General features: G+C 39.7%; 1 protein-coding gene and 1 pseudogene across 18 annotated transcripts in view; one reads left to right on the forward strand and one right to left on the reverse strand.

The window, feature by feature from the left end:
- NCK1 (NCK adaptor protein 1) overlaps positions 1–25,891 on the forward strand; it is a 93,570-nt gene that overhangs the window by 41,670 nt on the left and 26,009 nt on the right. For 4 of the 18 annotated variants that reach the window (XM_077990962.1, XM_077990958.1, XM_077990963.1 and 1 more), the window contains one exon: positions 13,396–13,486. The gene's annotated coding sequence lies outside the window, so the exon portion shown is untranslated. 18 annotated transcript variants of the gene reach the window in all.
- LOC718427 (RAD51-associated protein 1 pseudogene) lies at positions 148–913 on the reverse strand (annotated as a pseudogene).

The following is a 25,891-nucleotide window of genomic DNA, read 5'->3' on the forward strand; positions in this document are numbered from 1 at the left end:
CTGCCAGTGGGCTGCTGCTATTGCTGCTATTTCCAGATGCTGGTGGAACCATTTAGGTCTCTTGCTTTCAGCTGAAGGACTGCATATTTGTAATGGTTTCCTAGTAGCATCTGAAGAAAGATCAATCTCTTTTGGCGAGGACTGAGATTCTGATTTGACAGCAGCCGGAGCAGTCTACCAAAGTCACTAAAGGATTACATTTGGATTTAGATTTCTTCTCTCTCTTTTCTACTGGGGATTTACCTTCACTACTACTACTACTACTTTTTTCTTTGGTTAATTTCTTTAACTTTACTTTTTCTCATAGAGAAGTCTGCGTCATTATCCACACTCTCACCAAAATCAGAATCAACCTCAGAATCTTCACCAGTTGCCAAGTCTGGTTCAGTGTCATTAGCACTATCGCCATCACTGCCTTCCAGAAGAATTTTCCTCTGTTGTACCGCAGCTTTAGATGCTGCTTTTCTTTTCCCTTGAATGCCACCATCGTCTTTCTCGGTAATCTTATCCAAATCTAAATAATCACTGGCTACACTGCAATTAGAGATATGAGGAGACTTATTCTGTGTTTCTGTTCTACTATTGCCATGTTTTTCAACTCTTTTATCTTGAGACTTCTGCACATTAGTGGTGACTGTTGGAAGTTCCTTCACTGATAAAGCTAGTGCAAACTTCTAAGTCTCTCTGGTAGAGCTTGTCATCTAAAGCCATTCTTTCTGTTAGGGGTTTTCTCTTCTAGTGCGACTTCTTTCTGGAGATCATTCAAATTAGGTTTTGGTTTATCTTGTTTTAACTCCTTTGATGTTCTGGATTTCTTGTTTAAAGGTACAGTTGCAAAAACAAAATCATCACTGTCAGAGTTGTCAAACTGTGAGTAATTGATTGGTTTCTTACATCTCACAGGCTGCAGCATGGTCCCTTTCAAGGCTTGATATTTATACTTCCCAAGTTCTTGTTGGCTGTAGTGGTTGTTTCAGTTCCCACCCAAAACCAGACATTGGTGCTCTCCCTTCACTCTCGATTGTTTCCTTTGTTGTGCAGAAGCTTTTTGTTTGTTTATTTAATATAATCAGTTGGCTTTAAATATGTGGATTTATTTCTGAATTTTCTGTTTTATTCTGTTAGTCTGCGTGTCTGTTTTATACCAGTACCATGCTGTTTTGGTTACTGTAACCTCGTAATGTGTTTTGAAGTCAGGTAGTTTTATTCTTTTTGCTCAAGATTGTTTTGGTTGTTTGGGCTTCTTTTTGGTTTCATATGAATTTTAAGATTGGTTTTTCTATTTCTGTGAAAAAAGACATTGGTGTTTTGATAGTAATTGCATTGAAAATGTAGATTGCTTATGGCAGTATGGTCATTTTAATGATGTTAATTCTTATCCTTGAGCATGGGATGTCTTTCCATTTGTTTGTGCCCTCTTTAATTTATTTTATCCAGTGTTTTGTAGTTTTTATAGCTATTGTAAAGAGGGAATGCCTTCTTGATTTCTTTCTCAGCTAGTTTGGTTTATTGGTGGATGGAAACAGGTTTTGTATGTTGATTTTTTTTTTTTTTTTAACATTCCCTACTTCACAGGTGGATGCATATTGATTTATGTGTGTTGATTTTGTATCCTGCAACTTTACTGAATTTATTTAGCAGAACTAAGAGCTTTTTGGTGGAGTCTAGGTTTTTCTAGATACAAGATCATATCAGCAGCAAAGAGGGACAGTTTGACTTCCTCTTTTCTAATTTGGATGCCTTTTCTTTTTTTTCCTCTTGCCTGATTGGTCTGGCTAGGACTTGCAGTACTGTGTTGAATAGGAGTGGTTAAAGTGGGCATCCAAGTCTTGTTCCAGTTCTTAGAGGAAAGGGTTTCAACTTTTCCCCATTCAGTATGATGTTAGCTGTGGGTTTGTCATATATGACCTTTGTTATGTTGAAGTATGTTTCTTTTATGCCTAGTTTGTTAAGAGTTTTTATCGTGAAGAGACACTGAATTTTATCATGTGCTTTTTCTGTGTCTGTTGAGCTGAACATATGGTTTTGTCCTGTATTCTGTTGATGTTATGAATCATATTTATTGATTTGTGTAACCATCCTTGCCTCTCTGGGATAAATCTCACTTCATTGTGGTGGTGTGTTTATTTTTTTTATTTTTTATTTTTATTTTTTAATGTTGTTGGATTCACTTTGCCAGTATTTTGAGAATTTTTATGTCTATGTTCATTAGGGATATTGGCCTGTAGTTTTCTGTATTTCTTTTTTTTATATTTTATATTTTTTATTGCATCCTTGTCTTGTTTTGGTGTTAAGGTAATGTTGGCCTTGTAGAATGAGTTGGGGAGAATTGGTGTTAGTTCTTCTATGAGTGTTTGGTAGAATTTGGCAGTGAAGCCATCCAGTCCCAGACTTCTCTTTGTTGGGAGACTTATTACTGATTAAATATCTTTACTTATTATCGATCTGTTGAAGTTTTGTATTTCTTCCTGATTCAATCTTGGTAGATTGTGTATGTCTATGTCTAGGAATGTATCAATTTCCTCTCAGTTTTCCAGTATGTTAGTGTATCGTTGTTTGTAATAGTTTTTAATGATCTTTTGTATTTCTGTGGAATCAGTTGTAATGTCTCCGTTTTCATTTCTGATTTTATTTGGGTCCTCTCTTTTTATGTTGGTTAGTCTAGCAAGTGGTTTATTGATTTACCTTTTCAAAAAATCAGCTTTTTGTTGCTCCTTTGTGCTTTTTAAAAAAGTCGTTTCATTTAGTTCTGCTCTGATCTTTATTATTTCTTTCCTTCTACTAATTTGGGGTTTGGTTTGTTCTAGTTCCTTAAGGTGCATTGCTACATTGTTTCTTTAAAATCTTACTGCTTTTTTGATGTAGGCATTTGTTGCTATAAATTTCCCTCTTAGTACTGTTTTTGCTGTATCTCATAGATTTTTGGTATGTCGTATTAGATTTTCATTTGTTTCAATAATTTTTTGATTTCTTCCTTAATGTCTTCCTTGACCTAGTGGTCATTCAGAAGCATGTTGTTTAACTTCTATATATTATATAGTTTACAAAGTTCCTCTTACTCTTTTTTTATTTTTTTTTCCTGAGACAGAGTTTTGTTTAGTCACCCAGGCTGGAGTGCAATGACACTATCTCAGCTCACTGCAACCTCCGCCTCCTGTGTTCAAGCAATTCTTGTGCCTCAGCCTCCTAAGTAGCTGGGACTACAGGTGCACGCCACCATGCCTGGCTGATTTTTGTATTTTAGTAAAAATGGGGTTTCACCATGCTGCCCAGGCTGATCTTGAGCTCCTGAGCTCAGGCAATCCACCCACCTTGGCCTCCTAGAGTGCTAGAATTACAGGCATGAGCTCCCCCACTCGGCCTATTATTCTTGATTTCTAGTTTTATTCCATTCTTATCTGAGGAGATAATGGATACAATTTCAAGTTTTAAAAATTTGTTGACATGTTTTGTGTCCTAACATGATCTGTCCTGGAGAAGTTCCATATGCTGATGAAAAGAATGTATATTCTGTAGATGTTAGATGAAATGTTCTGTAAATGTCTGTTAGGTCTGTTTGGTCTAATACGCAGTTTAAATCCAGTGTGGCTTTCTTAATTTTTTATCTACATGATCCATTTAATGCTCACAGTGGGGTCCTGATGTCCCTAACTATTATCATAGTGGAATCTATCTCTTCTTGCAGATCTAATAATACTTGCTTTATATATCTGGGTGCTCCAGTGTTGGGTGCCTTATATGTTTGGAATTGTTATATCCTCCTCCTGAATTTTTCCCTCTACTGTTATATAATGACCTTCTTTGTCTCTTTTTACAGTTTTTGACTTAGTTTGTTTTGTTCGATACTCGCGCATAGCTACTTCTAGTCACTTTTGGTTTCTGTTTGCATGGAATATCTTTTTCCATCCCTTAATTTCAGCCTATATGTCTTTACAGGTGAGATGAGTTTCTTGTAGGTAGTATATAGTTGGGTCATGCTTTAAAAACATTTTAAAAAATCTATTCAATCAGTATCTATCTATCTATATTATTTATTTGAGATGGAGTTTTGCTCTTGTTGCCAGACTGGAGTACAATGGTGCGGTCTTGGCTCATTGCAACCTCTGTCTCCTGGGTTCAAGCGATTCTCCTGCCTCAGCCTCCTGAGTAGCTGGGATTACAGGCACCCACCCCTACGCCTGGCTAATTTTTGTATTTTTAGTGGAGATGGGGTTTCACCATGTTGACCAGCCTGGTCTTGAACCCCTGACCTTAGGTGATCCACCTGCCTTGGCCTCCCAAAGTGCTGGGATTATAGGTGTGAGCCATACCGCGCCCAGCCAAATTAGTCTATATCTTTTAAGTGGAAAGTTTGATCAGTTTACATTCAGAGTTATTGATATGTGAAGGCTTATTTCTGTCATTTTATTAATTGATTTATGGCTGTTTTGTATATCATCTGTTCCCTCTTTGTCTCTCATTAATTATTATTTTGGTTTGGTGGTTTTCTGTAGTTGTAAGTCTCTTCCTTGTTTGTGTTTGCTCTATCAGTGGTTTTTATATTTTTTTGTGTTTTCATGATGGTAGATAGTGTTCTTTTGCTTCTGGATGTAGGACTTTCTTAAGCATTTCTTTTAGGGCCAGTCTAGTGGTGATATATTCCCTCAGCTTTTGCTTGTTTGTGAAATACTTCATTTCTTATTCATTTAGGAAGGATAACTTTGCTGGGTATAGTATCCTTGACTGACAGTTTCTTTTATTCAGCCCTTTAAAAAAAAACTATTTATTTTTTTAGATGGAGTCTTGCTCTGCCACCCAGACTGGAGTGCAGTGGTGCAATCTCAGCTCACTGCAGCCTCTGCCTCCAGGGTTCAAGTGATTCTCCTGCTTTGGCTTCCTGAATAGCTGGGATTACAGGCATGTATCACTGTGCCCAGCTACTTTTTGTATTTTTAGTAGAGATAGGGTTTCACCATGTTGGCCAGGCTGGTCTCGAACTCCTGGCCTCAAATGATCCACTTGCCTCAGTCTCCCAAAGTGCTGGGATTACAGGCTTGAGCCACCGTACCTGGCCTTCTTTCAGCACTTTGAATATATAATTTCATTCTCTACTGACCTATAAGGTTTCTGCTGAGAATTCCACTGTTAGTTTGATGGGCGTTCCTTTATAAGCGACTAGGTGCTTTTCTTGCCATTTTTAGAATTCTATGTATTTGATTTTTTGACAGTTTGAATATAATGTGCTGTGGAGAAGACCTTTTTGATTTGTATTTACTTATAGATCCCTGAACTTGGTGTATCTGATGTGTAAATCTCTTGCTAGACTTGGAAATATTTTACCTATTATTTTATTAAACAGGTTTTCTAACATTTTTGTTTTTTATTCTCCTAAGACACTGAAAATTTGAATATTTGGTTACTTAATGGTGTTCCATATGTCACATAGGCTTTTCTCATTCTTTTTTTTTTAAATTATTACTTTTTGTCTCACTGGCTTATTTCCAAGGGCCTTCCTTAATGTTGTGAGAATCTTTCGTGTGCTTAATCTAGTCTGTTGTTGACACGTTCAAATGTATTTTGTATTTCATTCAGTGAAATCTTCAGTCCCAGAATTCCTGTTTGGTTTTTCCTTTTTTTTTTTTTTTTTTTTTTTGAGATGGAGTCTCGCTCTGTTTCCCAGGCTAGAGTGCTGTGGCGCGATCTCAGTTAACTGCAACCTTCACCTCCCAGGTTCAAGTGATTCTTCTGCCTCAGCCTCCCGAGTAGCTGGGACTACAGGTGCCTGCCACCACACCTGGCTAATTTTTTTTGTATTTTTTGTAGAGACAGGGTTTCACCATGTTAGCCAGGCTTGTCTTGAATTCCTGACCTCAAGTGATTGGCCTGCCTTGGCCTCCCAAAGTGCTCGGATTGATTACAGGCGTTAGCCACTGTGCCCAACCTGGTTTTCCTTTGTAGTATCTAGTTTCTTTAGTAAATTTCTCCTTCATATCCTGAATTGTTTTTCTGAAGTTTTTGTATTGTTTTTCAGAATTCTCTTGTATCTTTTTTTTTTTTTTTTTTTTTTTTTTTGAGACAGAGATGGGGTTCTGCTAGGTTGGTCTTGAACTCCTGGCCTCAAGTGATCTGCCTGCCTCAGCCTTCCAAAGTGCTGGGATTACAGATGAGGACCACAGTGCCTGGCCTCAGAATTCTCTTCTATCTTACTGGACTTCTTTAAATCAGTATTTTGTGTTATTTTTCTGGGATTTCATAAATTTCTTTTTTCCCCCCCGGGACAGGGTCTCACTCTGTTGCCTAGATTGGAGTGCAATGGTGTGATTATGGCTCAGTGCAGCCTTGACCTCCCTGGGCTCAGGTAATCCCCTCACCTCAGCCTCTGAGTAGCTGGGACTTTAGGTTCATGCCACCACACGTGGCTAATTTTTGTATTTTTTGAGAGATGGGGTCTCACTATGTTGCCCTGGCTGGTCTTGAATCCCTAGGCTCAAGCAGTCTGCCTGCCTCAGTCTCCCAAAGTGCTAGAATTACAAGTCTGAGCTACCGCACTGGGCCAGATTTTTTTTGATTGGGATGTATTGCCCGTGAATTATTGTGGTCATTTGGAGGTGTCATATTTCCTTGCTTTTTCACGTTTCCTGTGTCCTTACACTGGTATCTGTGCCTCTCATGTGACAATTGCTTCTTCTAGTTTTTTGAATTTTCTTTCATAGGGGAGGACATTTTCCTGAAGATGTATCTGTGGTGTTGGTTGAGTATGGCACTTTGGCTTTGATTCTAGGTATGTGTCGTAGTGTAGTCTCTGTGTGATTTCTTTCAATGTGAATGGTGTCAGTGGTGTCTGTGATTTCTTACGTGGCTTAGATTGTGGTTGTTAGTGGAGGCTGTGATAAAGTTTTTTTATGAAATAAATTTTAACTTTCAATAAAAGAGGTCTCACTCTGTTGCCCAGGCTGGTCTTGAATTCCTGAGCTCAGGTGATCCTCGCACCTCAGCCTCCAAAGTGCTAGGATTACAGGTGTGAGCCACCATGCCTGGTCTGTGATAAAGTTTTGCTGAGGTCTGGGTTGCCAAGTAGGCCAGCCCTCAGACCCCAGTGGTGGCACCAGTGGGTTGAAATTGCCTGTCCTTGGGCTTCAGGGCAGTGTATGCTGGCACCAGTGTTAGCAGGTTCAGGTAAGCCAATTCTTGAGCCTCCAGGTATCTTGCTTGGGTACCAGGAATGGCACAGGTGAGCCAGACAGGTTGACAGGTTTTTAAGCCTCTGCGTAGTGGGCAGGGTGTGGATGATGGCATTAGCCGTGGTAGGATAACCTTTAGGACCCAAGCTGTCTGTGCTGGTGTAGGCAGTAGCTGTGACAGGCCATTCCCCTAGGCTTGCAGGTGGCACTTGTGGTTAGTTGCCAGCTGTGGTGGTAGAGGCAGGTTGAATAGGTTCAATCTCAGACTCTGGGAGGAGTGCTTAGGTGCCAACAGTGGTGATCCTAGGCTAGGTGATCCCCAGGCCCACGGATTGCATGCTTGGGTACTGAGGGGGATGGAGCCAGGTTGTAGGAGCCTGTCCTTAGGCTCCCCACCGGTACCCACAGGTACTGGCTGTGGTAGGCAGGGGAGAGTGATCCTCAGACTGCCATCAGAATGCTCTGGTGGCAACAGCAGGGCTTGTGATGTGGCCTTTGACCGGGAAGGGGGGGTTGCTGTCAGTGGAAGCATTCATAGGCAGGTGGCTTGCGGGGTCACATACTTTGCTTGTGCCTTGCTCCTGCTGCTGCAGCAGCTATTGCAGGCAGTGGAATTTTTCCTCAGTGCATGAAAATGCATGGGTCCCCCTCTGCTACTGTGTAGGGAGACAGTTGCTGCCAGTGGCTGTGGTCTTGGACCCTATGGAGCAGCTATAGGTGGAGAATGTCAGTGGGGGCTCCAGGGATGTGGAGATGCAGGGTCTGTTGGGTTCCTGGGCATGACAAATTCTGGTGGGGGCTGGGCTCTCAAAATGGAGGTACACTGTACCTGCTTAGGTTTGTGGGACTTAGCGTGAGCTCTCTCTGGAATAATGTTGTGTGGTTTCTAAGCACCTCTTTATGTTAGACTCAGGGCCTGCAGCAGTTGAGGGGTTCTCCCATGGCTAGGATTGTAAGAGTCTGGTGGGACTGTGGACCGCTGGAGGTCTCTCATCCTTTCCCCACATTAGGTAGTCTCTCCAGGCTCTCTGCTCATCCTGGTTGAGCAGGCTGCCTTGCCTCCTCCTCCTTTCTTGCTTTCAGTGCTTCTTGTCACCACCCTGCTGAATTCCAATGTTCTCTCTTAGATGATCTATTTGAAGTGTGATTATCTCCTCACTATTTTGTTCCCTTTCCATGGAAGAGGCAAGTACCATATGCATGTAGTCAGCCATCTTGAAGCTCCTCCCTTTCCTGTGTTTTTGATGAATTGATAATTGAATACTGTCCATGACTCAGACTGTAACACAGTGAGAACACAGAATCTTACCTATTGTCCTCATTGCTACAGGTATTATATCCTTATATATGTGGCATCAGCCTCAGTCCCCAGATCTTTGTGTGCCTAGTAAGCTAGGAACCGGTAATATCATGGTCAGCAAGAGAGAGAACATCCTTAACCAAATATTTAATCTCTTACTCTCCTTGGGAATATTTTTTTCAATCTTAGTAGTGATTTTTCAATCTCCAGTTGTTAAAGGTAGAATTGAAAGTGTTTACCATTCAAAAGTACTTCAGTGTTTTAGTAAAAACATACATTATAGTAAACAATGATAAATATGATTTTCAGGGAGAAAAAAACCATGCAACTCTTTATAATAGCAAAATAGTCTGTTTACATTGGGTACATATGTCCACAACCGTATCACTTTGTCATATTAACATTCCTTCACCAATATTTGCAGGGACCCATATAGTCTTAATAATTAAAATATTTTTAATTAGTTTTTTAAAATATTAGAATGGATAATGTATGCCTGCTTTAAATACAAAGGAATGATAGGGAGTTTTAAAAGATAAAGCCTTGTTCAAAAATAAGGTAAATTTATCTGTAGAATCAGTGGACTAGATGTACAGCTTGCAAAGTGAGGGTGAGGCCACAATGCCAGCATTTGGATATGGAAACAGGGTTGAGGTGGTTCTGAATTCATGTCCTTATAAGATCATCAGGACTGAAAGAGTCACACATGAAACTGGAGACCAAATCTGTGGATACTGAGTAAAACAAGAAACAGGGATAGGTTGTCCCACCTGTTAAAGGAAGCAAACTGCAACTGATTACTGCCAGCGTGGTGACATCTGACTCCAAAGGAGACTGACAATACATATTTTTATTGTGGTTGCCACATCCCTTACTCAAAATTGGTAGCGCTTAGGAAGAAAAGAACAGATAATAAAAGTAGACAGCTAATGGTTTCTGCATGTGAAGGTACAAAAATTATAAGAACATTACAAGAGAATTTCAGATTCAGTGGGATATGTACAGTATAGTGCTGTGGTTTGAATCTGTTCCCCAAAGTTAATGTGTTGGAAAGTTGATGCAGTGGTGTTGGGAGGTGGGGCACAAAGGGAGGTGTTTGGGTCTTGGGGACACTGCACTCATGAATGAATTAATGCTGTTATCTTAGGAATGGGATCCATGACTCCCCCCGCCCCAGATATTTGATGCCTTCCTCCTTGTTATCATGTAGCAGGAAGGCCTTCACCAGATGCTGGTGTCTTGATCTTGAACTTCCCACCCTTCAGAACTATTAGGAAATAAATTCTATCCTTTACAAATCACCCAATCTCAGATATTCTGTTATAGCAGCACAAAATGGACTAAGACAGTAAGAGAGAGGTAGAAGTTAGGTAGAATCACAGAGAAGGGAGTGACTGACTGCTCAGAGATATCTAGGCAAATGATGCAAAGAAAACATGTGAATTGGGTCTTAAAAATACGTAGAAGTTTGCTGAGAGGGGAAGGGCATGCTAGACTTAGGAATGAAACACTATATGAAAGGAGCTGAAACTCATAATTTTGTAAATGCTGAAAACCACATGCATGATATTCTGTTGAGGTGCCAGGGATACAAAATGAAACAAGGCTGTTTCCTCTAAGAGCTTGCTATATTATAAATAAGAGAGACAATTATTTAAACAGCCAGTGTCAATGGCAGGATGTCGAGTTCTGTAGTAATCTAAATGTCCCATGTGCACTTGAGAAGAATATGATTTCTGCTGTTAGATAGTGTTCTCTGTTACAGCTAATTGGTTTATAGTGTTAAGTCCTCTTTCCTCTTTTGTCTGATTATTCTACCCATTATTGAGAATCAGGTATTGAAGTTTCCAGTGATTATTGCAGAACTGTCTTGTTTCTCCCTTAAATTCTGTTAGTTTTTGCTTTATATATTTTGATGGGCTGTCATTACATGTTAAATGTTTATCATAGTATCTTCTTGCTATATTAAACTTTATTAATGTATAGTATCCTTCCTTGTCTCTTATACTTTCTTGTTTTATAGTCTATGTTGTCTGATGTTAATACAGCCCACCTCACTTCTCTTATGGTTCCTATGTGCATGGACTAGCCTTTCCCTCCTTACACGTTTTACCTATTTGTGTCTTTGGATCTAAAGTGAGTCTTTTACGGATAGCATGTATTTAGAATATTTTTTTCTATTCATCTTGCCAATCTGTGTCTTTTGATTGGAGAGTTTATTTATATTAGAGTAATTACTGGTAAGGAGAGACTGCTGTTATTTTGCTATTTGTTTTCTTTATGCCTTACAGCTTTCTTGTCACTCATTTGCTGCATTACAGTCTTTTGTGCTGTATTTAATAGAATAATTCCATTCTAATTTCCTTTTGTGTCTATTCATTAGCTATTTTTTGTAGTTACCATGGGGATTGCATTTAACATTCTGAAGATAAAACACTCCAGTTTAAATCTATACCAGCTTAACTTCAATAACATACGGTAACTTCCTGTACAGCTCAATTCCTACCCCCTTTTGGTTATTTTATGCATTTGTCTCTTATGTAGATAATAAAATGTGGAGTAACAAACTAAAGTTACAATTATACTAGCTTTTAGAGTAGTGTTTTTGTTGTGTAGTAAAGTTGTGTTTAAAAAATTACAAACCGAATAAACCTCAGAGTTACAAACCAAAGTTACAGTAATACTAGCTTTTATACTTGCCCATGCATTTACTTTTACTTTATATAGCTTCAAATTACTATCATCCTTTTATTTCAACCTGTTTGACTTCTCTTAGCATTTCATTATTCCAGTTTTAAATTTAATATTGTTAATTGGCAAATCATAATTTTATACTTTTCTGGAGTACAATGGGATGTTCTGACGCATGTATACAATGTGAAATAACATATCCATCACCTTGTTTACATATCATTTTCATAACAAGACATTTAAAATGTACTCTTAGTTATTTGAAATATATGATACATTAATACGGCCTCAAAACTTAGTCCTCCTCTCTGAAACTTGATATCCTTTGATCAACAGCTTCCCATCCTGGCTTCTCCGTGGTCTCTGGTAACCATCATTCTACTCTCTACTTCTATGAGTTCAGCTTTTTTAGATTCCACATATACGTGAGACCATGTCTTTCTGTGCTGGCTTATTAAATTTAGCATAAAGTTCTCCAGGTTCATTTCTGTTGTTGCAAATGAAAGAATTTCCTTCTTTTTTAAGGCTGAATTTCACTGTGTATATACACCACATTTTTTGTTCATTAATCCATTGATGGACACTTAAGTTGATTACATATCCTGGCTATTGTGAATAATGCTGCAATGAACATGGGGATATAGATAGCCCTTTGCCATACTGATTTTAGTTCCTTTTGGATATATACCCAGAAGTGGAATTGCTGGATCATATTGTAACTCTGATTTAGTTTTTTGAGGACCCTCCATACTCTTTCATAATGGCTATACTAATTCACATCCCCACCAGCAATGTGCAAGTGTTCGCTTTTCTCTGCATCCTCATCAACCCTTTTATTGTTCTTTTTGATAAAAGCCATTCTAATGGATCTTAGTGTTTTGAATTGCATTTCCCTAATGATTAGTGATGCTGAGCATTTTCTTATGTATCTGTTGCCATTTGCACATCTTTTTTTGAGAAATGTTTGTTCAAGTCTTTTGCCTATTCTGAAACCAGGTTGTTTTCTTGCACTGAGTTGTCTGGGGTTCCTTGTATATTTTGGATATAACCCCTTATCAGTTGTATGGTTTGCCAATATTTTCTCCCATTCTGTGTGCTGTCTCTTCGCTTTTTTTTTTTTAGATGGAGTCTCACTCTGTCGTCCAGGCTGGAGTGCAGTGGCGCAATCTTGGCTCACTGCAAACTCCACCTCCCAGGTTCATGCCATTCTTCTGCCAGTACAGGATTCTTAGCTGACAGGTTATTTTTTTTTCTTCTTCTTCTCCCCTTTAGTAGATAATTAGACCATTAGACTATATTAGCCCACTGTGTTTTGGCCTTCAGAGTTGCTGATGAGAAATCTGCTTATAATATCATTGAGGATCCCTCATATGTGACAGATTACTCTTACTCCTTTCAAGAGTCTGTTTGTTTTTGGATAGATTATAATGTGTCTTGCTATGTGTCTCCTTGCAGTCATGCTACTTGGAGTCTGTTGTGCTTATTGAATATGTATATTCATGTCCTTCATCAAATTTGGGAAGTTTTTAGCTGTTATTTTTTCTTTCTTTCTTTTTTTTTTTTTTGAGACCAAATCTCACTCTGTCACCCAGGCTGGAGTGCAGTGGTGTGATCTCAGCTCACTGCAACCTCCGCCTCCCAGGTTCAAGCAATTCTCCTGCCTCAGCCTCCCAAGTAGCTGGGACTACAGGCACGTGCCACCACGCCTGGCTAATTTTTGTTTTTAGTAGAGATAGCGTTTCACCATGTTTGGCCAGGCTGGTAGCCATTAGTTTTTCAAATAATCTCTTTGCCCCTCTTCTTTTGGCACTCCCATAATGTATATGTTGGTTCTCTTGACAGTGTGTGTTTGCCTCTGTTCACTTTTCTTCAGTCTTTTTTTTTTTTTATGTTGCCCTATCATCACACTTGCTGATTCTTTCTTCTGCCTGCTCAAATCTTTATTTGAATCCCTGCAGTGAATTTCCCATTTTAGTTATTGCCCTCAGGAGCTCCGCAGTTTCTTTTTAGTTTCCTTTGAGATTTTTTCCCTCCTCTCTTTTTTTTTTTTTTTTTTTTTTTAAAAGACAGGGTCTCAGTTTGTCACCCAGGTTGGAGTTTGGTTGTGTGATCATAGTTCATGGGCTCACTGCAGCCTCAAACTCCTGGGCTCAAGCAGTCCCCCTACTTAAGCTTCCTGAGTAGCTGGAAATACTTTTGCTGCTATGCTTGGCTAATTTTTATTTTTATTTTTATTTTTTGTAGAAGCAGGGTCTTGCTGTTTACCACACTGGTCTTGAACTCCTGGGCTCAAGTGATCCTTCTGCCTCAACCTCCCAAAATACAAGGATTACAGGTGTGAGCCACTGCACCCAGCCTCCTTCGAGGTTTTCTATCTCTTTACTCATCTTCCTACTTTCTTTGTACATTATTTGCTTGCCTTTCTCTGTGTCTTCTTTTAGTTCTTTGCATACCTTTAAGGTAGCTTTTTTAAAGTCATTGTCTGTTAGGCCCATCTTCTGATCTTTCTCTGGGAAGTTTTCTGTTGGTTTATTTTTTTCCTTCATATAGGCCATACTTTCCCATTTCTTTGTGTCCCTTTTTGTTGTTGAAAACTGGACATTTGAATCTGCTAATGTGGTAACTCTGGAAATCAGATTGTCTCCTTTCCTCAGGATTTGCTGGGGTTTTTTTTTTGGTGCGCTTGCTTTTGTTTTTTGGGAGTCTCATTTTGTCACCCAGGCTGGAGTGCAGTGGCATGATCATGGCTCACTGTAGCCTTGACCTCCTGGGCTCAAAGGATCCTCCTGCCTCAGCTTCCTGAGTAGCTGGGACTGTAAGTATGTGCCAGTATGCCTGCCTAATTTTTTATTTTTTGTAGAAACAGGGTCTCACTATGTTGCCCAAGCTTGTCTAGAACTCCTAGGCTCAAGCAGTCCTCCCCCTGTGGCCTCTCAAAGTCTTGCAATTACAAGTTTGAGCAACTGCACCCAGCCCTTTTTGTTTTTTGATTGTCGTAGGCTATCTCAGATCTTCAAGCCTTTGGTTTTTCCTGGACATGCACAGTGATTTTCTAAATTCCCGTTTATATGGCTGCTTCTGAATGTCCTAGTCCTTTAATGTCTGGCTTCCAAAAAGGGAGAAAGAGAAAAATGAAGAAAGAAAAATAAAAGGCACTGGTCTTTTAAATCCCCTTCAGCCTGGCTGCGGGGAGCAGTGGCCTCTAGCTATTGGGAGGGAGGTGAATCAGTAGTTGCCTGCTTCTGTGTATGTATCTCAGTAATCAGAAAGCACATTTAGCTGTGAGAGCATAGATACCTGATAGTTGGAGGACAGGCCTTATTGCCCTAAAGCTGTGGAACACATGCATGTCTGCCTGGGGATTGGGGAATGGGTAGTCACTGCTGAACTAAGAGGTGAAATTGACTAAAAGTAACAGCAGTTTATCTCTAACCCTTTCCCTGGAAATTGCAAGCCTTAGAATGTGCTCCAAAGTTCCAAAATATTTACATAAGACAGATTATACTAGTACAATTGTTGTCTAGGTAGAGAGGAGATTCTTGTTGCTTCCTACTCTGCTTTCTCCCCAGAATCCTCTAATACATTTTTTAAAAGTTTCATTAGAGTTAGAAGAGTTCTTTTTCTCCTTAATTTTGAGGAACTCAAGAATAGTAAATTCATTATCACTCAAAATCCGTTTGAGACCTTTTATTTAGCTTTCATCTTCAGTTAGCAAACATTTATAGGAGGAATTTGTGTTTCAGATCTTTCTTGCCCCCTAATGTGACAACTAAATGCTTCCAGCTAGAATATACTGGGACTTGAAACTGGGAGATCACTTGCTATGGTTTGAATGTTCTCTCCAAATCTCATGTTGAAATTTGATCCCCATGTTGGAAGTAGTGCCTGTTGGGAGGTGTTTGGGTCGTGGGAGTGGATCCCTCATGAATACATTACTGCCATCCCTCTTAAGTAAGTGAGTTCTCACTATGTTAGTTCCTGTGGGAGCCAGTTGTTAAAAAGAGCCTGATACCTCCCCGTTCTCTCTCTTGCTTCATCTCTCATCATGTGATCTGTGTACATGCTGGCTTGTCTTTGCCATCTCTCATGAGTGGAAGCCTTCTGAGCTCCTCACCAGATGTAGATGCCCAATCTTGAACTTTCTAGCCATGATAATTGTGAGCCAAATATGCCTTTTTTCTTTATAGATTAGCCTCAAGCATTCCTTTGTAGCAACACAAACGGACTAATACACACCTTAAGGAGGCTTCACCAAGTAGGTCGCATTACTACTAAGGTGTAGTAGTAGTGAGAATGGAGATACATGGATTCATTTGAGTCCTGTTAAGAAGATAAAAGGGACATGATTGGGTCTGTGGGGGGTTGACGTAGTAGCATTAACTAATCCAGACTACTGGATTTATGGTGGTACTTTTTCTTGAATTATAGATCACAGAAGCAGAAAGTATTGCAGGGAAAAGTGTATGAAGGTGTGTCTATGCAATAATATTGTAGAAGTTGCAAAGTTCTTGTATACCCAGGATTTTTAAGTAAGAATGTACGGAGTGTACTGGTTCCCTGTAACTCCAGTAGGTCTTATGGCATGCATAGGCCAAAATGACAATGGGAGACATGATAAACTTTAATAGGGCTGTATTAGTCTACTCTTATGTTGCTATAAAGAACTACATGAGACTGGGTAATTTATAAAGAAAAGAGGTTTAAAAGGCTCACAGTTTTCTCAGGCTGTATAGGAAGCATGGCCAGAGCAGAAGGAAGAGAGTGAAGGTGAAGGTGCCAAACACTTACTTTTTTTTTTTGTTTGAGATGGAATCTCACTCTGTCATCCAGGCTGGAGTGCAGTGGAGCCATCTTGGCTCACTGCAACCTCCGCCTCCCAGGTTCAAGCAATTCTCTTGCCTCAGCCTCCCGAGTAGCTGGGATTACAGGTGTGCACCACCATGCCTGGCTAACTTTTATATTATTAGTAGAGACAGGGTTTCACCACATTGGCCATGCTGGTCTTGAACTCCTGACCCGAGGTGATCTGCCCGCCTCAGCCTCCCAAAGTGCTGGGATTACAGGCGTAAGCCACTGTGCCGGCCTAGCCAAATACTTTTAAACAACCAGGTCTCATGATAACTCATCGTGGAACAACTATCACGGAACAACAAGGGGAGAAATCTGCTCCCATGATCCAGTCATCTCACAGTCATCTCCAGTCACCTGGGGATTACAATTCGACATAAGATTTGGATGGAGACACAAATCCAAACCGTATCTAGGGCTAAGTGGTAGAGTCCTAAAACCATTTTATGATAAAAATGACATAAATTCATTTAAGGCATGAGGGGGAACTGGAATTAAGTGCAGCAATTAATATGAAAAATACTCAAATGTTATGATTAGTCATAAGTTAAATATGTCTGATATTTCGGGTTAACACAGGTTTTATGTATGTGAACTCACTCAAGAGGGATGGCAGTAATGTATTCATGAGGGATCCACTTCCACGACCCAGACACCTTCCATTGGGCCCCACTTCCAAGATGGAGATCAAATTTCAACATGAGATTTGGAGAGAACATTGAAGTAAGCATATTCAGGTTTTATGAATATGCTTACTAGAAGAGATGACACAATCTAAACCTTAATAATAATGTAAAGCATGGGGAAATTATAGTCTTAGGGTCCTCTATGTTAGTTTGTGTATATTCTTTTGGAAATATGTATAACTTGGAGTGACACTGAAATATGATAATTAGATTAGAAGAGTAAGGATCAGAATAATGAGGGTTTAATGTAATGAAAAACTTAGAAAACAAAACTAAGTTTGTTTAGTTCAAAAAATTGAAATTGTAATTTTAACAGTAAAAGAGACTTTTTTTATATTATCCAGTTCAATTCCCTTATGTTGTAGATAAGGAAATGGAGTTTCTGGGAGGTTGGTATGACAGGCCCTGAGTGATAACTAATGGCAGAGCAGTGGCTACAACCCGAGTGTGTGGCTAGGAGGGAAACTGAATTTATTATAAGCATATTTTGCTTATAGGGGCAGCCAAACAGGGCTGAAAACTAGGGTAAGATAAACAAGTTGCCTAAGGTGAAAAATTGTACATTTGTAATTTCATATGTAATTTCAAATGTAAATTCATATGTAATAGGTAAACATAGTATAAAATGTCAAATAATACTGAGACATTTAGGGATAGTCTGAAGGAGCTAGATGGGGTGTTACAGAAGAAGAATTTTCCCTTATGAATTAGTCCCTGTGTGTGCAGTAATCAACAGTTTGCAGGCACCTGTGGAGCATTGCTTCAGTTTATGTGAGAACAATGTGACATGTTCTATGTCAAGCTTGTCCAACCTATGGGCAGCATGCGACCCATGACAGCTTTGAATGTGGCCCAACACAAATTTGTAAACTTTCTTAAAATATTATGAGCCCTTCCCCCCGCCCCCGAATCAGCTATCATTAGTGTATTTTATGTGTGGCCCAAGATAATTCTTCTTCCAGTGTGATCCAAGGAAACCAAAAGATTGGACACCCCTGTCTATGTTAAGCCTCATAGATCCTTCTCAGGCTTGGCCTGGTTCCTATTCTCATTTTTTCCTTGAATCATATCTCAGAGACTATATTTTACTTTGCATCTTTAAAGTTGTTTTAACCTTCACAATCCTTTGGGGGGGGAGTCTTCTCCAGCTTTTGGAAAATTGGAGAATCTAGACAGTCTTCCTAGTGCCCTCTACCTTACAGCCCATGTAACCAAATATGGAAGCAATTTAGAGATAATAGTAAAAGGGAAATAAAGGATAGCTCATCTCTTACACTTTTCCCGTCATGCCTCTGGTTTCTAGTTTGTGACTCCTGTTTTATTTTTGAGGGTCGAGTTACTTAGGTCAGTTCTCCTTAGGTAAACCGTCATGTTTCTTTATTTATAACAGTTCTTTCCCACAGCACTTACGAGTTAGAGGTGGTTTAGGTTGAATAAAATCTCTGCTTCCATGCCTCAGGAAGGTAATTCCCAGAACCTTCACAATGGATGACAAATACATCAGTAAGCTCTCCCCCAATATTAGTGCTTCCCTTTTTGGCATCACCCTTTGTGAGGAGAATAAAACCAGAATCCACAGTCTGTATCTTACAACCAGTGGGTATAAATTTCTTATGCTGCTTCTCTGGATCTGTCCTGTTTTATACCTGACACCTGGCCTGTCCCCAGGATCATTATTCTTTTTGTTGTTTACACCTTTAGAGTTCAAGGCAGGCCATTTGTTTTTACATTACATTTAAAAATAAATTGTTTATATGGAGGATTCTGGGAGCTAAGAGTTTATAAAGTGAAAAGATGGGTGGTTTTATTGATCCAGCCAGAGTTGGCTAAATGTATGAACAGGTAGCTGCACATTGGACCTAATTTACAAATGTGCAGTTGGCATAGTTTATGATGCTGATGGAATCAGGATAAGTTTAAAGTCAGTCAGCAGTATAGATAAAATAATATTAACAAGGAATACAGAACTTTTCCCACAAGCCTGAAAGCTTTTCCAGGATAGACACTATACTTGATTTAGCTTTGTAAGCTATATAGCTCATACTGTACCTGGCACATATTAGTAGGACCTCAAAAATAACTGGTAAATATGGTAAAATCAGTAGTTTGGTTGTTTATAAGCTCCATATAGCATTCATTCTTAGCTTTCATTAAGCCCAATCCAAAATGTAGACATACATGTTGTAAAACTGGGAATATCTGTTATTGCTAGTGTTAGGGTTTCCTTAATTCTCCCTCTGACGTTTTTATCCTTTTGTTCATTTTTCTCCATCTGGAATCTTTCATACAGAGTTTGTTTTTGTTTTTGTTTTTGTTTTTTTCTCTTTTAAATTTGATACTCTTCAGTCCAGGTGCCTATTGTTCTGTATATTTTCCTTATTTGTTTTGTTTTAGCAGGCAGGTAATTTTTGGTTTACATAATGAAAACTTCACATAGAATCTGGATTGAGAATTTACTAGACTCGGGGCTCAAAAAATGGAATTTAATCCTCTCAGCTTCATTGTCAGGTTTTACATGGTGACATCTACTCTGAAGTTTTCATGCTGTCAAGTTAAGGCCATTGGGAAAAGAGAGTATCTTTCCAGTAGCTCCTACAGACATTCCAGGAGTCTTTCTGAGTGAATAACTTGGGTTTTAAGTTCATTCTTGAATTAGTCACAAGAATAAGGGAATTTAACATTCTGATTGATCATGCGGTGAGTTGCATATTCTGCTCCTGAGTTGATGGAACTCTACCTGAATAATTTAGAAATAGAATTGGGGGATGGGGTTGTGGAGAATAGTTAATCAGAAGAAAGTTGAGATATTGTTACAAAAAGAAGAGAGAATGGATGCTGGTATAGCTTAAAAGTAGCTTAATTTTCATTGACTTAATTTTGATTTTTAAGGAGTCATTGAGATTTTCTACATTATTTTTTAAAATTATCAAAGTTGTATATGAACATAAAGTCCCAAATAGTGCCACAGACATAGCTAGCGTTTCTTTGTTCTCCCCCTTGTTTATCCTCTGCCTTGACTCAATGGGTAATCGCTTTCAATTTTTTAAAGCTGTTTCTTCTGATACTCTTTATAGATATGAGAGTTGACAATGTGCTAGCAGCCCTCACTCTCAGCACCTCCTCAACCTCGGCGTCCACTCTGGCGGCGCTTGAGGAGCCCTTTGGCCCGCCCTTCAGCCCTCCACGGCACTGTGGAAGCCCTTCTCTGGGCTGGCGGAGGCAGGGTTGCCTCCCTCTGCTTGCCAGGAGGTGTGGAGGAAGAGGCGCGGGCGGGAACCCGGGCTGCGCGCGTGGCGCTCACAGGCCAGGGCGAATTCTGGCGGGCGCGGGCTCAGCGGGCCCCGCACTCGGAGCAGCGGGCTCCGCCGGCCCAGGGCAGTAAGGGGCTTAGCACCCGGGCCAGCAGCTGCAGAGGTTGCGCCGCATTCCCCAGCAGTGCCGCCTGCCGGTGCTGCACTCAAATTCTTGCTGGGCCTTAGCTGCCTCCCCAGGGGGCAGGGCCCGGGACTTGCATCCCGCCCTGGCTGAGCTCCGCCCCTGCTGTGGGCTCCCGCTAGGCCAGAGCCTCCCCGACGGGCGCCGCCCCCAGCTCCGTGGAGCTCAGTCCTATCGACAGCCCAAGGGCTGAGGAGTGCAGGCACGGCTTGAGACTGGCTGGCAGCTCCGCCTGCAGCCCCGGTGCAGGATCCACTAGGTGAAGCTAGCTGGGCTCCTGAGCCGGTTGGGGACTTGGAGAACTTTTGTATCTAGCGGGAGGATTGTATGTGCACCAGTCAGCAGTCTGTATCTAGCTAATCTGGTGGGGACTTGGAGAACTTTTAGGTCTAGCTAGAGGATCATAAATACACCAATCAGCACTCTGTGTCTAGCCCAAGGATTGTAAACGCACCAATCAGCACTCTGTGTCTAGCTCAGGGTTTGTAAATACACCAATCAGTACTCTGTGTCTGACTCAAGGTTAGTAAATACACCAATTGGTACTCTGTGTCTAGCTAACTCTGGGTCTAGCTAACCTAGTGGGGACCTGGGGAACTTCTCTGTCTAGCACTGTGTCTAGCGCAAGGATTGTAAATGCACCAATCAGCACTCTGTCAAAACGGACCACTCAGCATTCTGTCAAAACGGACCAATCAACTCTCTGTAAAATGGACCGATAAGCAGGATGTGGGGGGCGGGGGGGGGGCGGGGAGGGGCGGGGGGGGGGGTGGGGTTTGTCAGATAAGGAAATAAAAGCAGGCTGCCTGAGCCAGCAGGGGCAACCAGGTTCTCTTCCACACTGTGGAAGCCTTGTTCTTTCCCTCTTTGCAGTAAATCTTGCTGCTGCTCACTGTTTGGGTCCATGCTGCTTTTATGAGCTGTAACACTCACCAGGACGGTCTGCAGCTTCACTGCTGTCAGGAGGACCATGAACCCACCAGAAGGAAGAAGCTCCAGACGCATCTGAACGTCTGAAGGAACAAACTCTGGACATACCACCTTTAAAACCTGTAACACTTGGGAGGCCGAGGTGGGCGGATCACGAGATTAGGAGATCCAGACCATCGTGGATAACACGGTGAAACCCCATCTCTGCTAAAAATACAAAAAATTAGCCAGGCGTGGTGGCAGGTGCCTGTGGTCCCAGCTACTCAGGAGGCTGAGGCAGGAGAATGGCGTGAATCCAGGAGGCGGAGCTTGCAGTGAGCCAAGATCATGCTACAGCACTCCAGCCGGGGTGAGAGCCAGACTCCGTCTCAAAAAAAATATAAAGTAAAATAAAAAAATACTCACCGTGAGGGTCCGTGGCTTCATTCTTGAAGTCAGTGAGACCAAGAACCCACCAATTCCGGACACAGATACGTGTCTAAATAATATATATATATATATTATCTTTTAGTTCATTTCTATTAAGATAGATGAAGATACAGTCAGCCCTCCATATATCTGGGTTCTGCATCCACAGATTCAACCAACCACAAGTAAAAAACATTCTGGAAAAAAAAAGAAACGCTAATTAAAATATACAAACAAAAAACCCAATACAGTGAAACAACTATTCACATTTTATTATATTAAGTATTATAAGTAATCTAGAGATGACAACGTATACATGAGGTTGTGCATAGGTTATGTACAAATACTAGGCCATTTTCATATAAGAGACTTAAGCATCTCTGGATTTTGGTATTGAAGAGGAGGAAACTGTAACTGATTTCCCTTAGATTAAGCTTACCCAACCTGTGGCCTGTGGGCTGCATGCAGCCCGGGATGGCTTTGAATGCAGCCCAACACAAAGTCATAAACGTTCTTAAAACATGATGAGATTTTTTGGTGATTATTTTAAGCTCATCAGCTATCGTTAGTTTAGTGTATGTTATGTGTGACCCAAGACAGTTATTCCAATGTGGCCCAGGAAAGCCAAAATATTGGACAGTCCTGCCTTAGATACTGAAGGCCAGCTGTATTAATTCATGTAACCTTTCTTGGCCTCATTTTCTTGATAAAATGATATATATTCAGTGTTTTCATTAATCACCATGTAACCATGTGAGTATTGTTTATTACTGGCTTACCTCATATGATTAAATTTCTTTTCTTGTTTAACTTAGTTTTTCTTGAAATTTATAAAATTCTCATTAAATAAATGATGGTTGATCCATACAATGGACTACTCAGTGCTAAAAAGGAATGACGTACTGATTTACACAACACCACAAATGAAGCAAATACATTATGTTAACTGGAAAAGCCAGACTCAGCAGCTACATACAACATTCTGGAAAAGGCAAAACTACATAGGGACAGAAAATAGATCAATAGTTGTCACAAACTAATGGTTGGGGATGGGTTTGAATACAAAGCAAGAAGCAATTCTTTTTTTTTTTTCTTGAGAGGGAGTGATAGAACTGTTCTTATTTAGATTATGGCGGCGATTACATAACTCTTAAGTGTTTGTCAAATTTTATTCACACCAAACAGTATAAATGTCACTGTATGTAAAATAAACAGCAAAAAAAAAAATGGCCCTATTTTTATCCATCTGTTATGTATCATTTCTCAATATATATTGACAGAGTTTTGCAGATCTTACAAATACTGACAATGTAATTGAATTTCATGTAGCCTCTGGAATCTCCAGTGAAAAAGGAAATTAACATCCTAGTATTATGAAAATAGTTTTGGCTCCATAGACTCCTTAAGAGATCCATTTTAGTAACCCTTTCTTAGAGAACTGCTAATGTAAATACATGAATAATGCTAGACAAAACATGTTTTTTCCCAAGCTACTTTTATAAATTCTGTAGGTATAGCTATATATTAATGATACCAAGTTTGTCAAATCATTTAGTCAGTCATATTGTGTATGATGTGTAAACTCTGAGGAAGGATACTGTTTGCTGTGTATATAGGTCATGATAAATAGGACCTTTTTTGGCAAGTCAGTAGTTATACTCTAAGGAAAATGTAAGGAACCAGCTAGCAATAAAATAAAATTCTAAAGGGAAATCTCTTGTTCAGTTTTGGATTCTGTTGTACTTTAACACATAACTTGACAATTTCCTGCTTCTGATAAGAATCAGCTAAGTAACAATACCCAAGTGACTAAGTCCGGAAGTTTGGTTGGGGTACAGATCTCGCAGTAAACAATGAAGGGGGAAAAAGTCCCCGATTAACTAACTTGGATATGCTGTAGGTAATGCAGAAAGACAAGGCAATTCATAAGATGATTTTATTCTCTTCAACTTTTTAAACCTTAGTATCTCATCAAGTAATTTATATTGGTAAATACTCTTACTAATGAAACAACTGATGAAACAGATCCCTCCACTGGGAAAACAAAAAATTACAGGCTAGTCAGAAATAAAGGCTACTTAAAAATTAGGTTTTTTTTTTTTTCTAAAACAGTGTACGTCAAATAAAATTCCATCTAATTCTGTCGACTTTTGGAAATATCACTTTGAAATCATCCCCAGTATGAGAAGGCACAAAACAATGACAAAGGCAAAAGTACTGTGCATAGCACAATTTATTCACTTATTCACTCAACAAATGTTTACTGAGGTTAGTAGAGACTAGGAGACAGAGCCAAGGAATGAGAATAAAGAAAGATAGGCAAAAAGTTTGCTCTTTAAAAAAAACCTCAACTATAATTCTGTTTCTTCAACAAACTTATAAATGTCTTAGATATATGACATTACTCTCTATATGATTATTTTGTTAGACATTACAAAATATTACTTTTATTACCCCTCTGAACTATAATAAACTGATCCAAGATCAGTATCATCCTATAATCTGAAGATTATTACATTTTATCTAAAGAAAGAAGCCATTATGTGACTACAAAAGTAAGAGCAATAAATAATCTTGCCAAATTATGGGCAAATTAGATATAAACCACCAATTATGAAAACATGTAACATAATGAATTTAATGTCATAATTAACATGTAAGTACATTAATTCTTACTGTACTATATGGGAATTACGCATAAATGGCCTTATAGTTTATTGTAATGATATTTTTAAATTTCTAAAAAATTGTGGTAAAAACAAATGTTATGAACTGAATTTTGTCCCTTCAAAAATTCACACACTGAAGTCCTAACCCCTAGTAGTTCATAATGTGACTATATTTGGATATAGTATCTTCAAAGAGGTAACTGAGGTAAAATGAGGTCGTTAGGATGGACCTTAATCCATTATGACTCCTTTTCCTGGTTCACCTGGCTGAAAATATTGGCATTAAGTATATTCACATTGTTGTACAACCATCTATTTCTAGAATAATCTTCATCTTGCAGAACTTAAACTCTGTACCCATTAAACAATAAGTCCCCTGTATATAGATAGCCAAACTACCAATCATGTATGAGAGAACAAAATCATTTTCAGATACACATTCTAAAAAAATTTAATTCCAATATATTCTTAACTCAGGAAACAACTAGAGGACGTGCTCCAGCAAAACAAAGGGTAAAGCAAGAAAAAGTAAGACATAGGATCTAGGAAGCAGAGGAACTGTGGGCAGTAGTTCCAATAGTGGTTTCATTTTCTAAACTTTTGCTGTGGTGTTTGCGTCTTTGCTTTATGGAGGGATGCGTGGGGCTTCAGTGGTGTTTATATTGTACTTCATTTCTTAATGCCTTTGTGATGCTGCTTTGGATATTCCATGCATTTCCAATTTGGGAGAGCCCAGTACTTACGTTGGTCCATAACTAGAATTATAGATGTCAAAGGTAAACTGGACACTAGTTAAAATGGTAAGGATAGATTTTATTAACTAACTACTGCAGTAGGGAAGAGAGTCCAGTGTGAACTCAACTCACTTTGGCCTAAACAAAAGGGGAAGAGACTTTTTAAGGGTTGAGTGTACTAAGGGAAAGACATTGCTAAGGAAAAGAAAGGTGATTTTTTTGTTTTGTTTTTGTTTTTGTTTTGATATGGAGTCTGTCTCTGTCGCTAGGCTGGAGTGCAGTAGCGTGATCTCAGCTCACTGCAATCTCTGCCTCCCAGGCTCAAGCGATTCCCCTGCCTCAGCCTCCTGAGTAGCTGGGACTACAGGCACACACCACCACACCTGGCTAATTTTTTTGTATTTTAGTAGAGACTGGATTTCACCATGTTGGCCAGGATGGTCTCAATCTCCTGACCTCGTGATCCGCCCGCCTCGGCCTCCCAAAGTGCTGGGATTACAGGAGTGAGCCACCATGCCCGGCCAGTGAGTGGTTTTTAAGGGGAGTAGGTAGTCCATGTGAGTAGGCAATCTGGGTTTGTTATTGGCATTTATCTGGAAGAGAAACAAACATGTATTTATGACAGGAGGCAGTGATGCAAATTAGGCCCACCAATGTTTGGCCCTTACCCACTCACCAGGGACTGGGAACAAAAGTGAAAGTTATCTTTTTGATTGTTTGCATTTCAAAGAGATAGTTCTCAGGTCCTTGAGAAGATAGTTCTCGATGGTAGAAGATTTATGTCACAAAGGGGCAGAGAAGGGATTTATAATTTCAAGCTTTCTAAGGTAACTGCTCTAAATGGGGGTTCAGGCAACCAATCTGCCTATCACCAGATTTTGGCTGGAACAAATGGTAAATTCTGGCTGTGTGGAACCTTTGCAGGTAAGGAACTTTATGGAGTTGGAGTCATTATTCTAGGATATGGGGGAAAGATATGAACAAATAGTTCACACAGACAAAAGTAAATATCCCTTAAATATGGGAAAAC

The sequence above is a fragment of the Macaca mulatta genome, chromosome 2 (assembly GCF_049350105.2).
Source record: "Macaca mulatta isolate MMU2019108-1 chromosome 2, T2T-MMU8v2.0, whole genome shotgun sequence".
NCBI classification, from domain to species: domain Eukaryota; kingdom Metazoa; phylum Chordata; class Mammalia; order Primates; family Cercopithecidae; genus Macaca; species Macaca mulatta.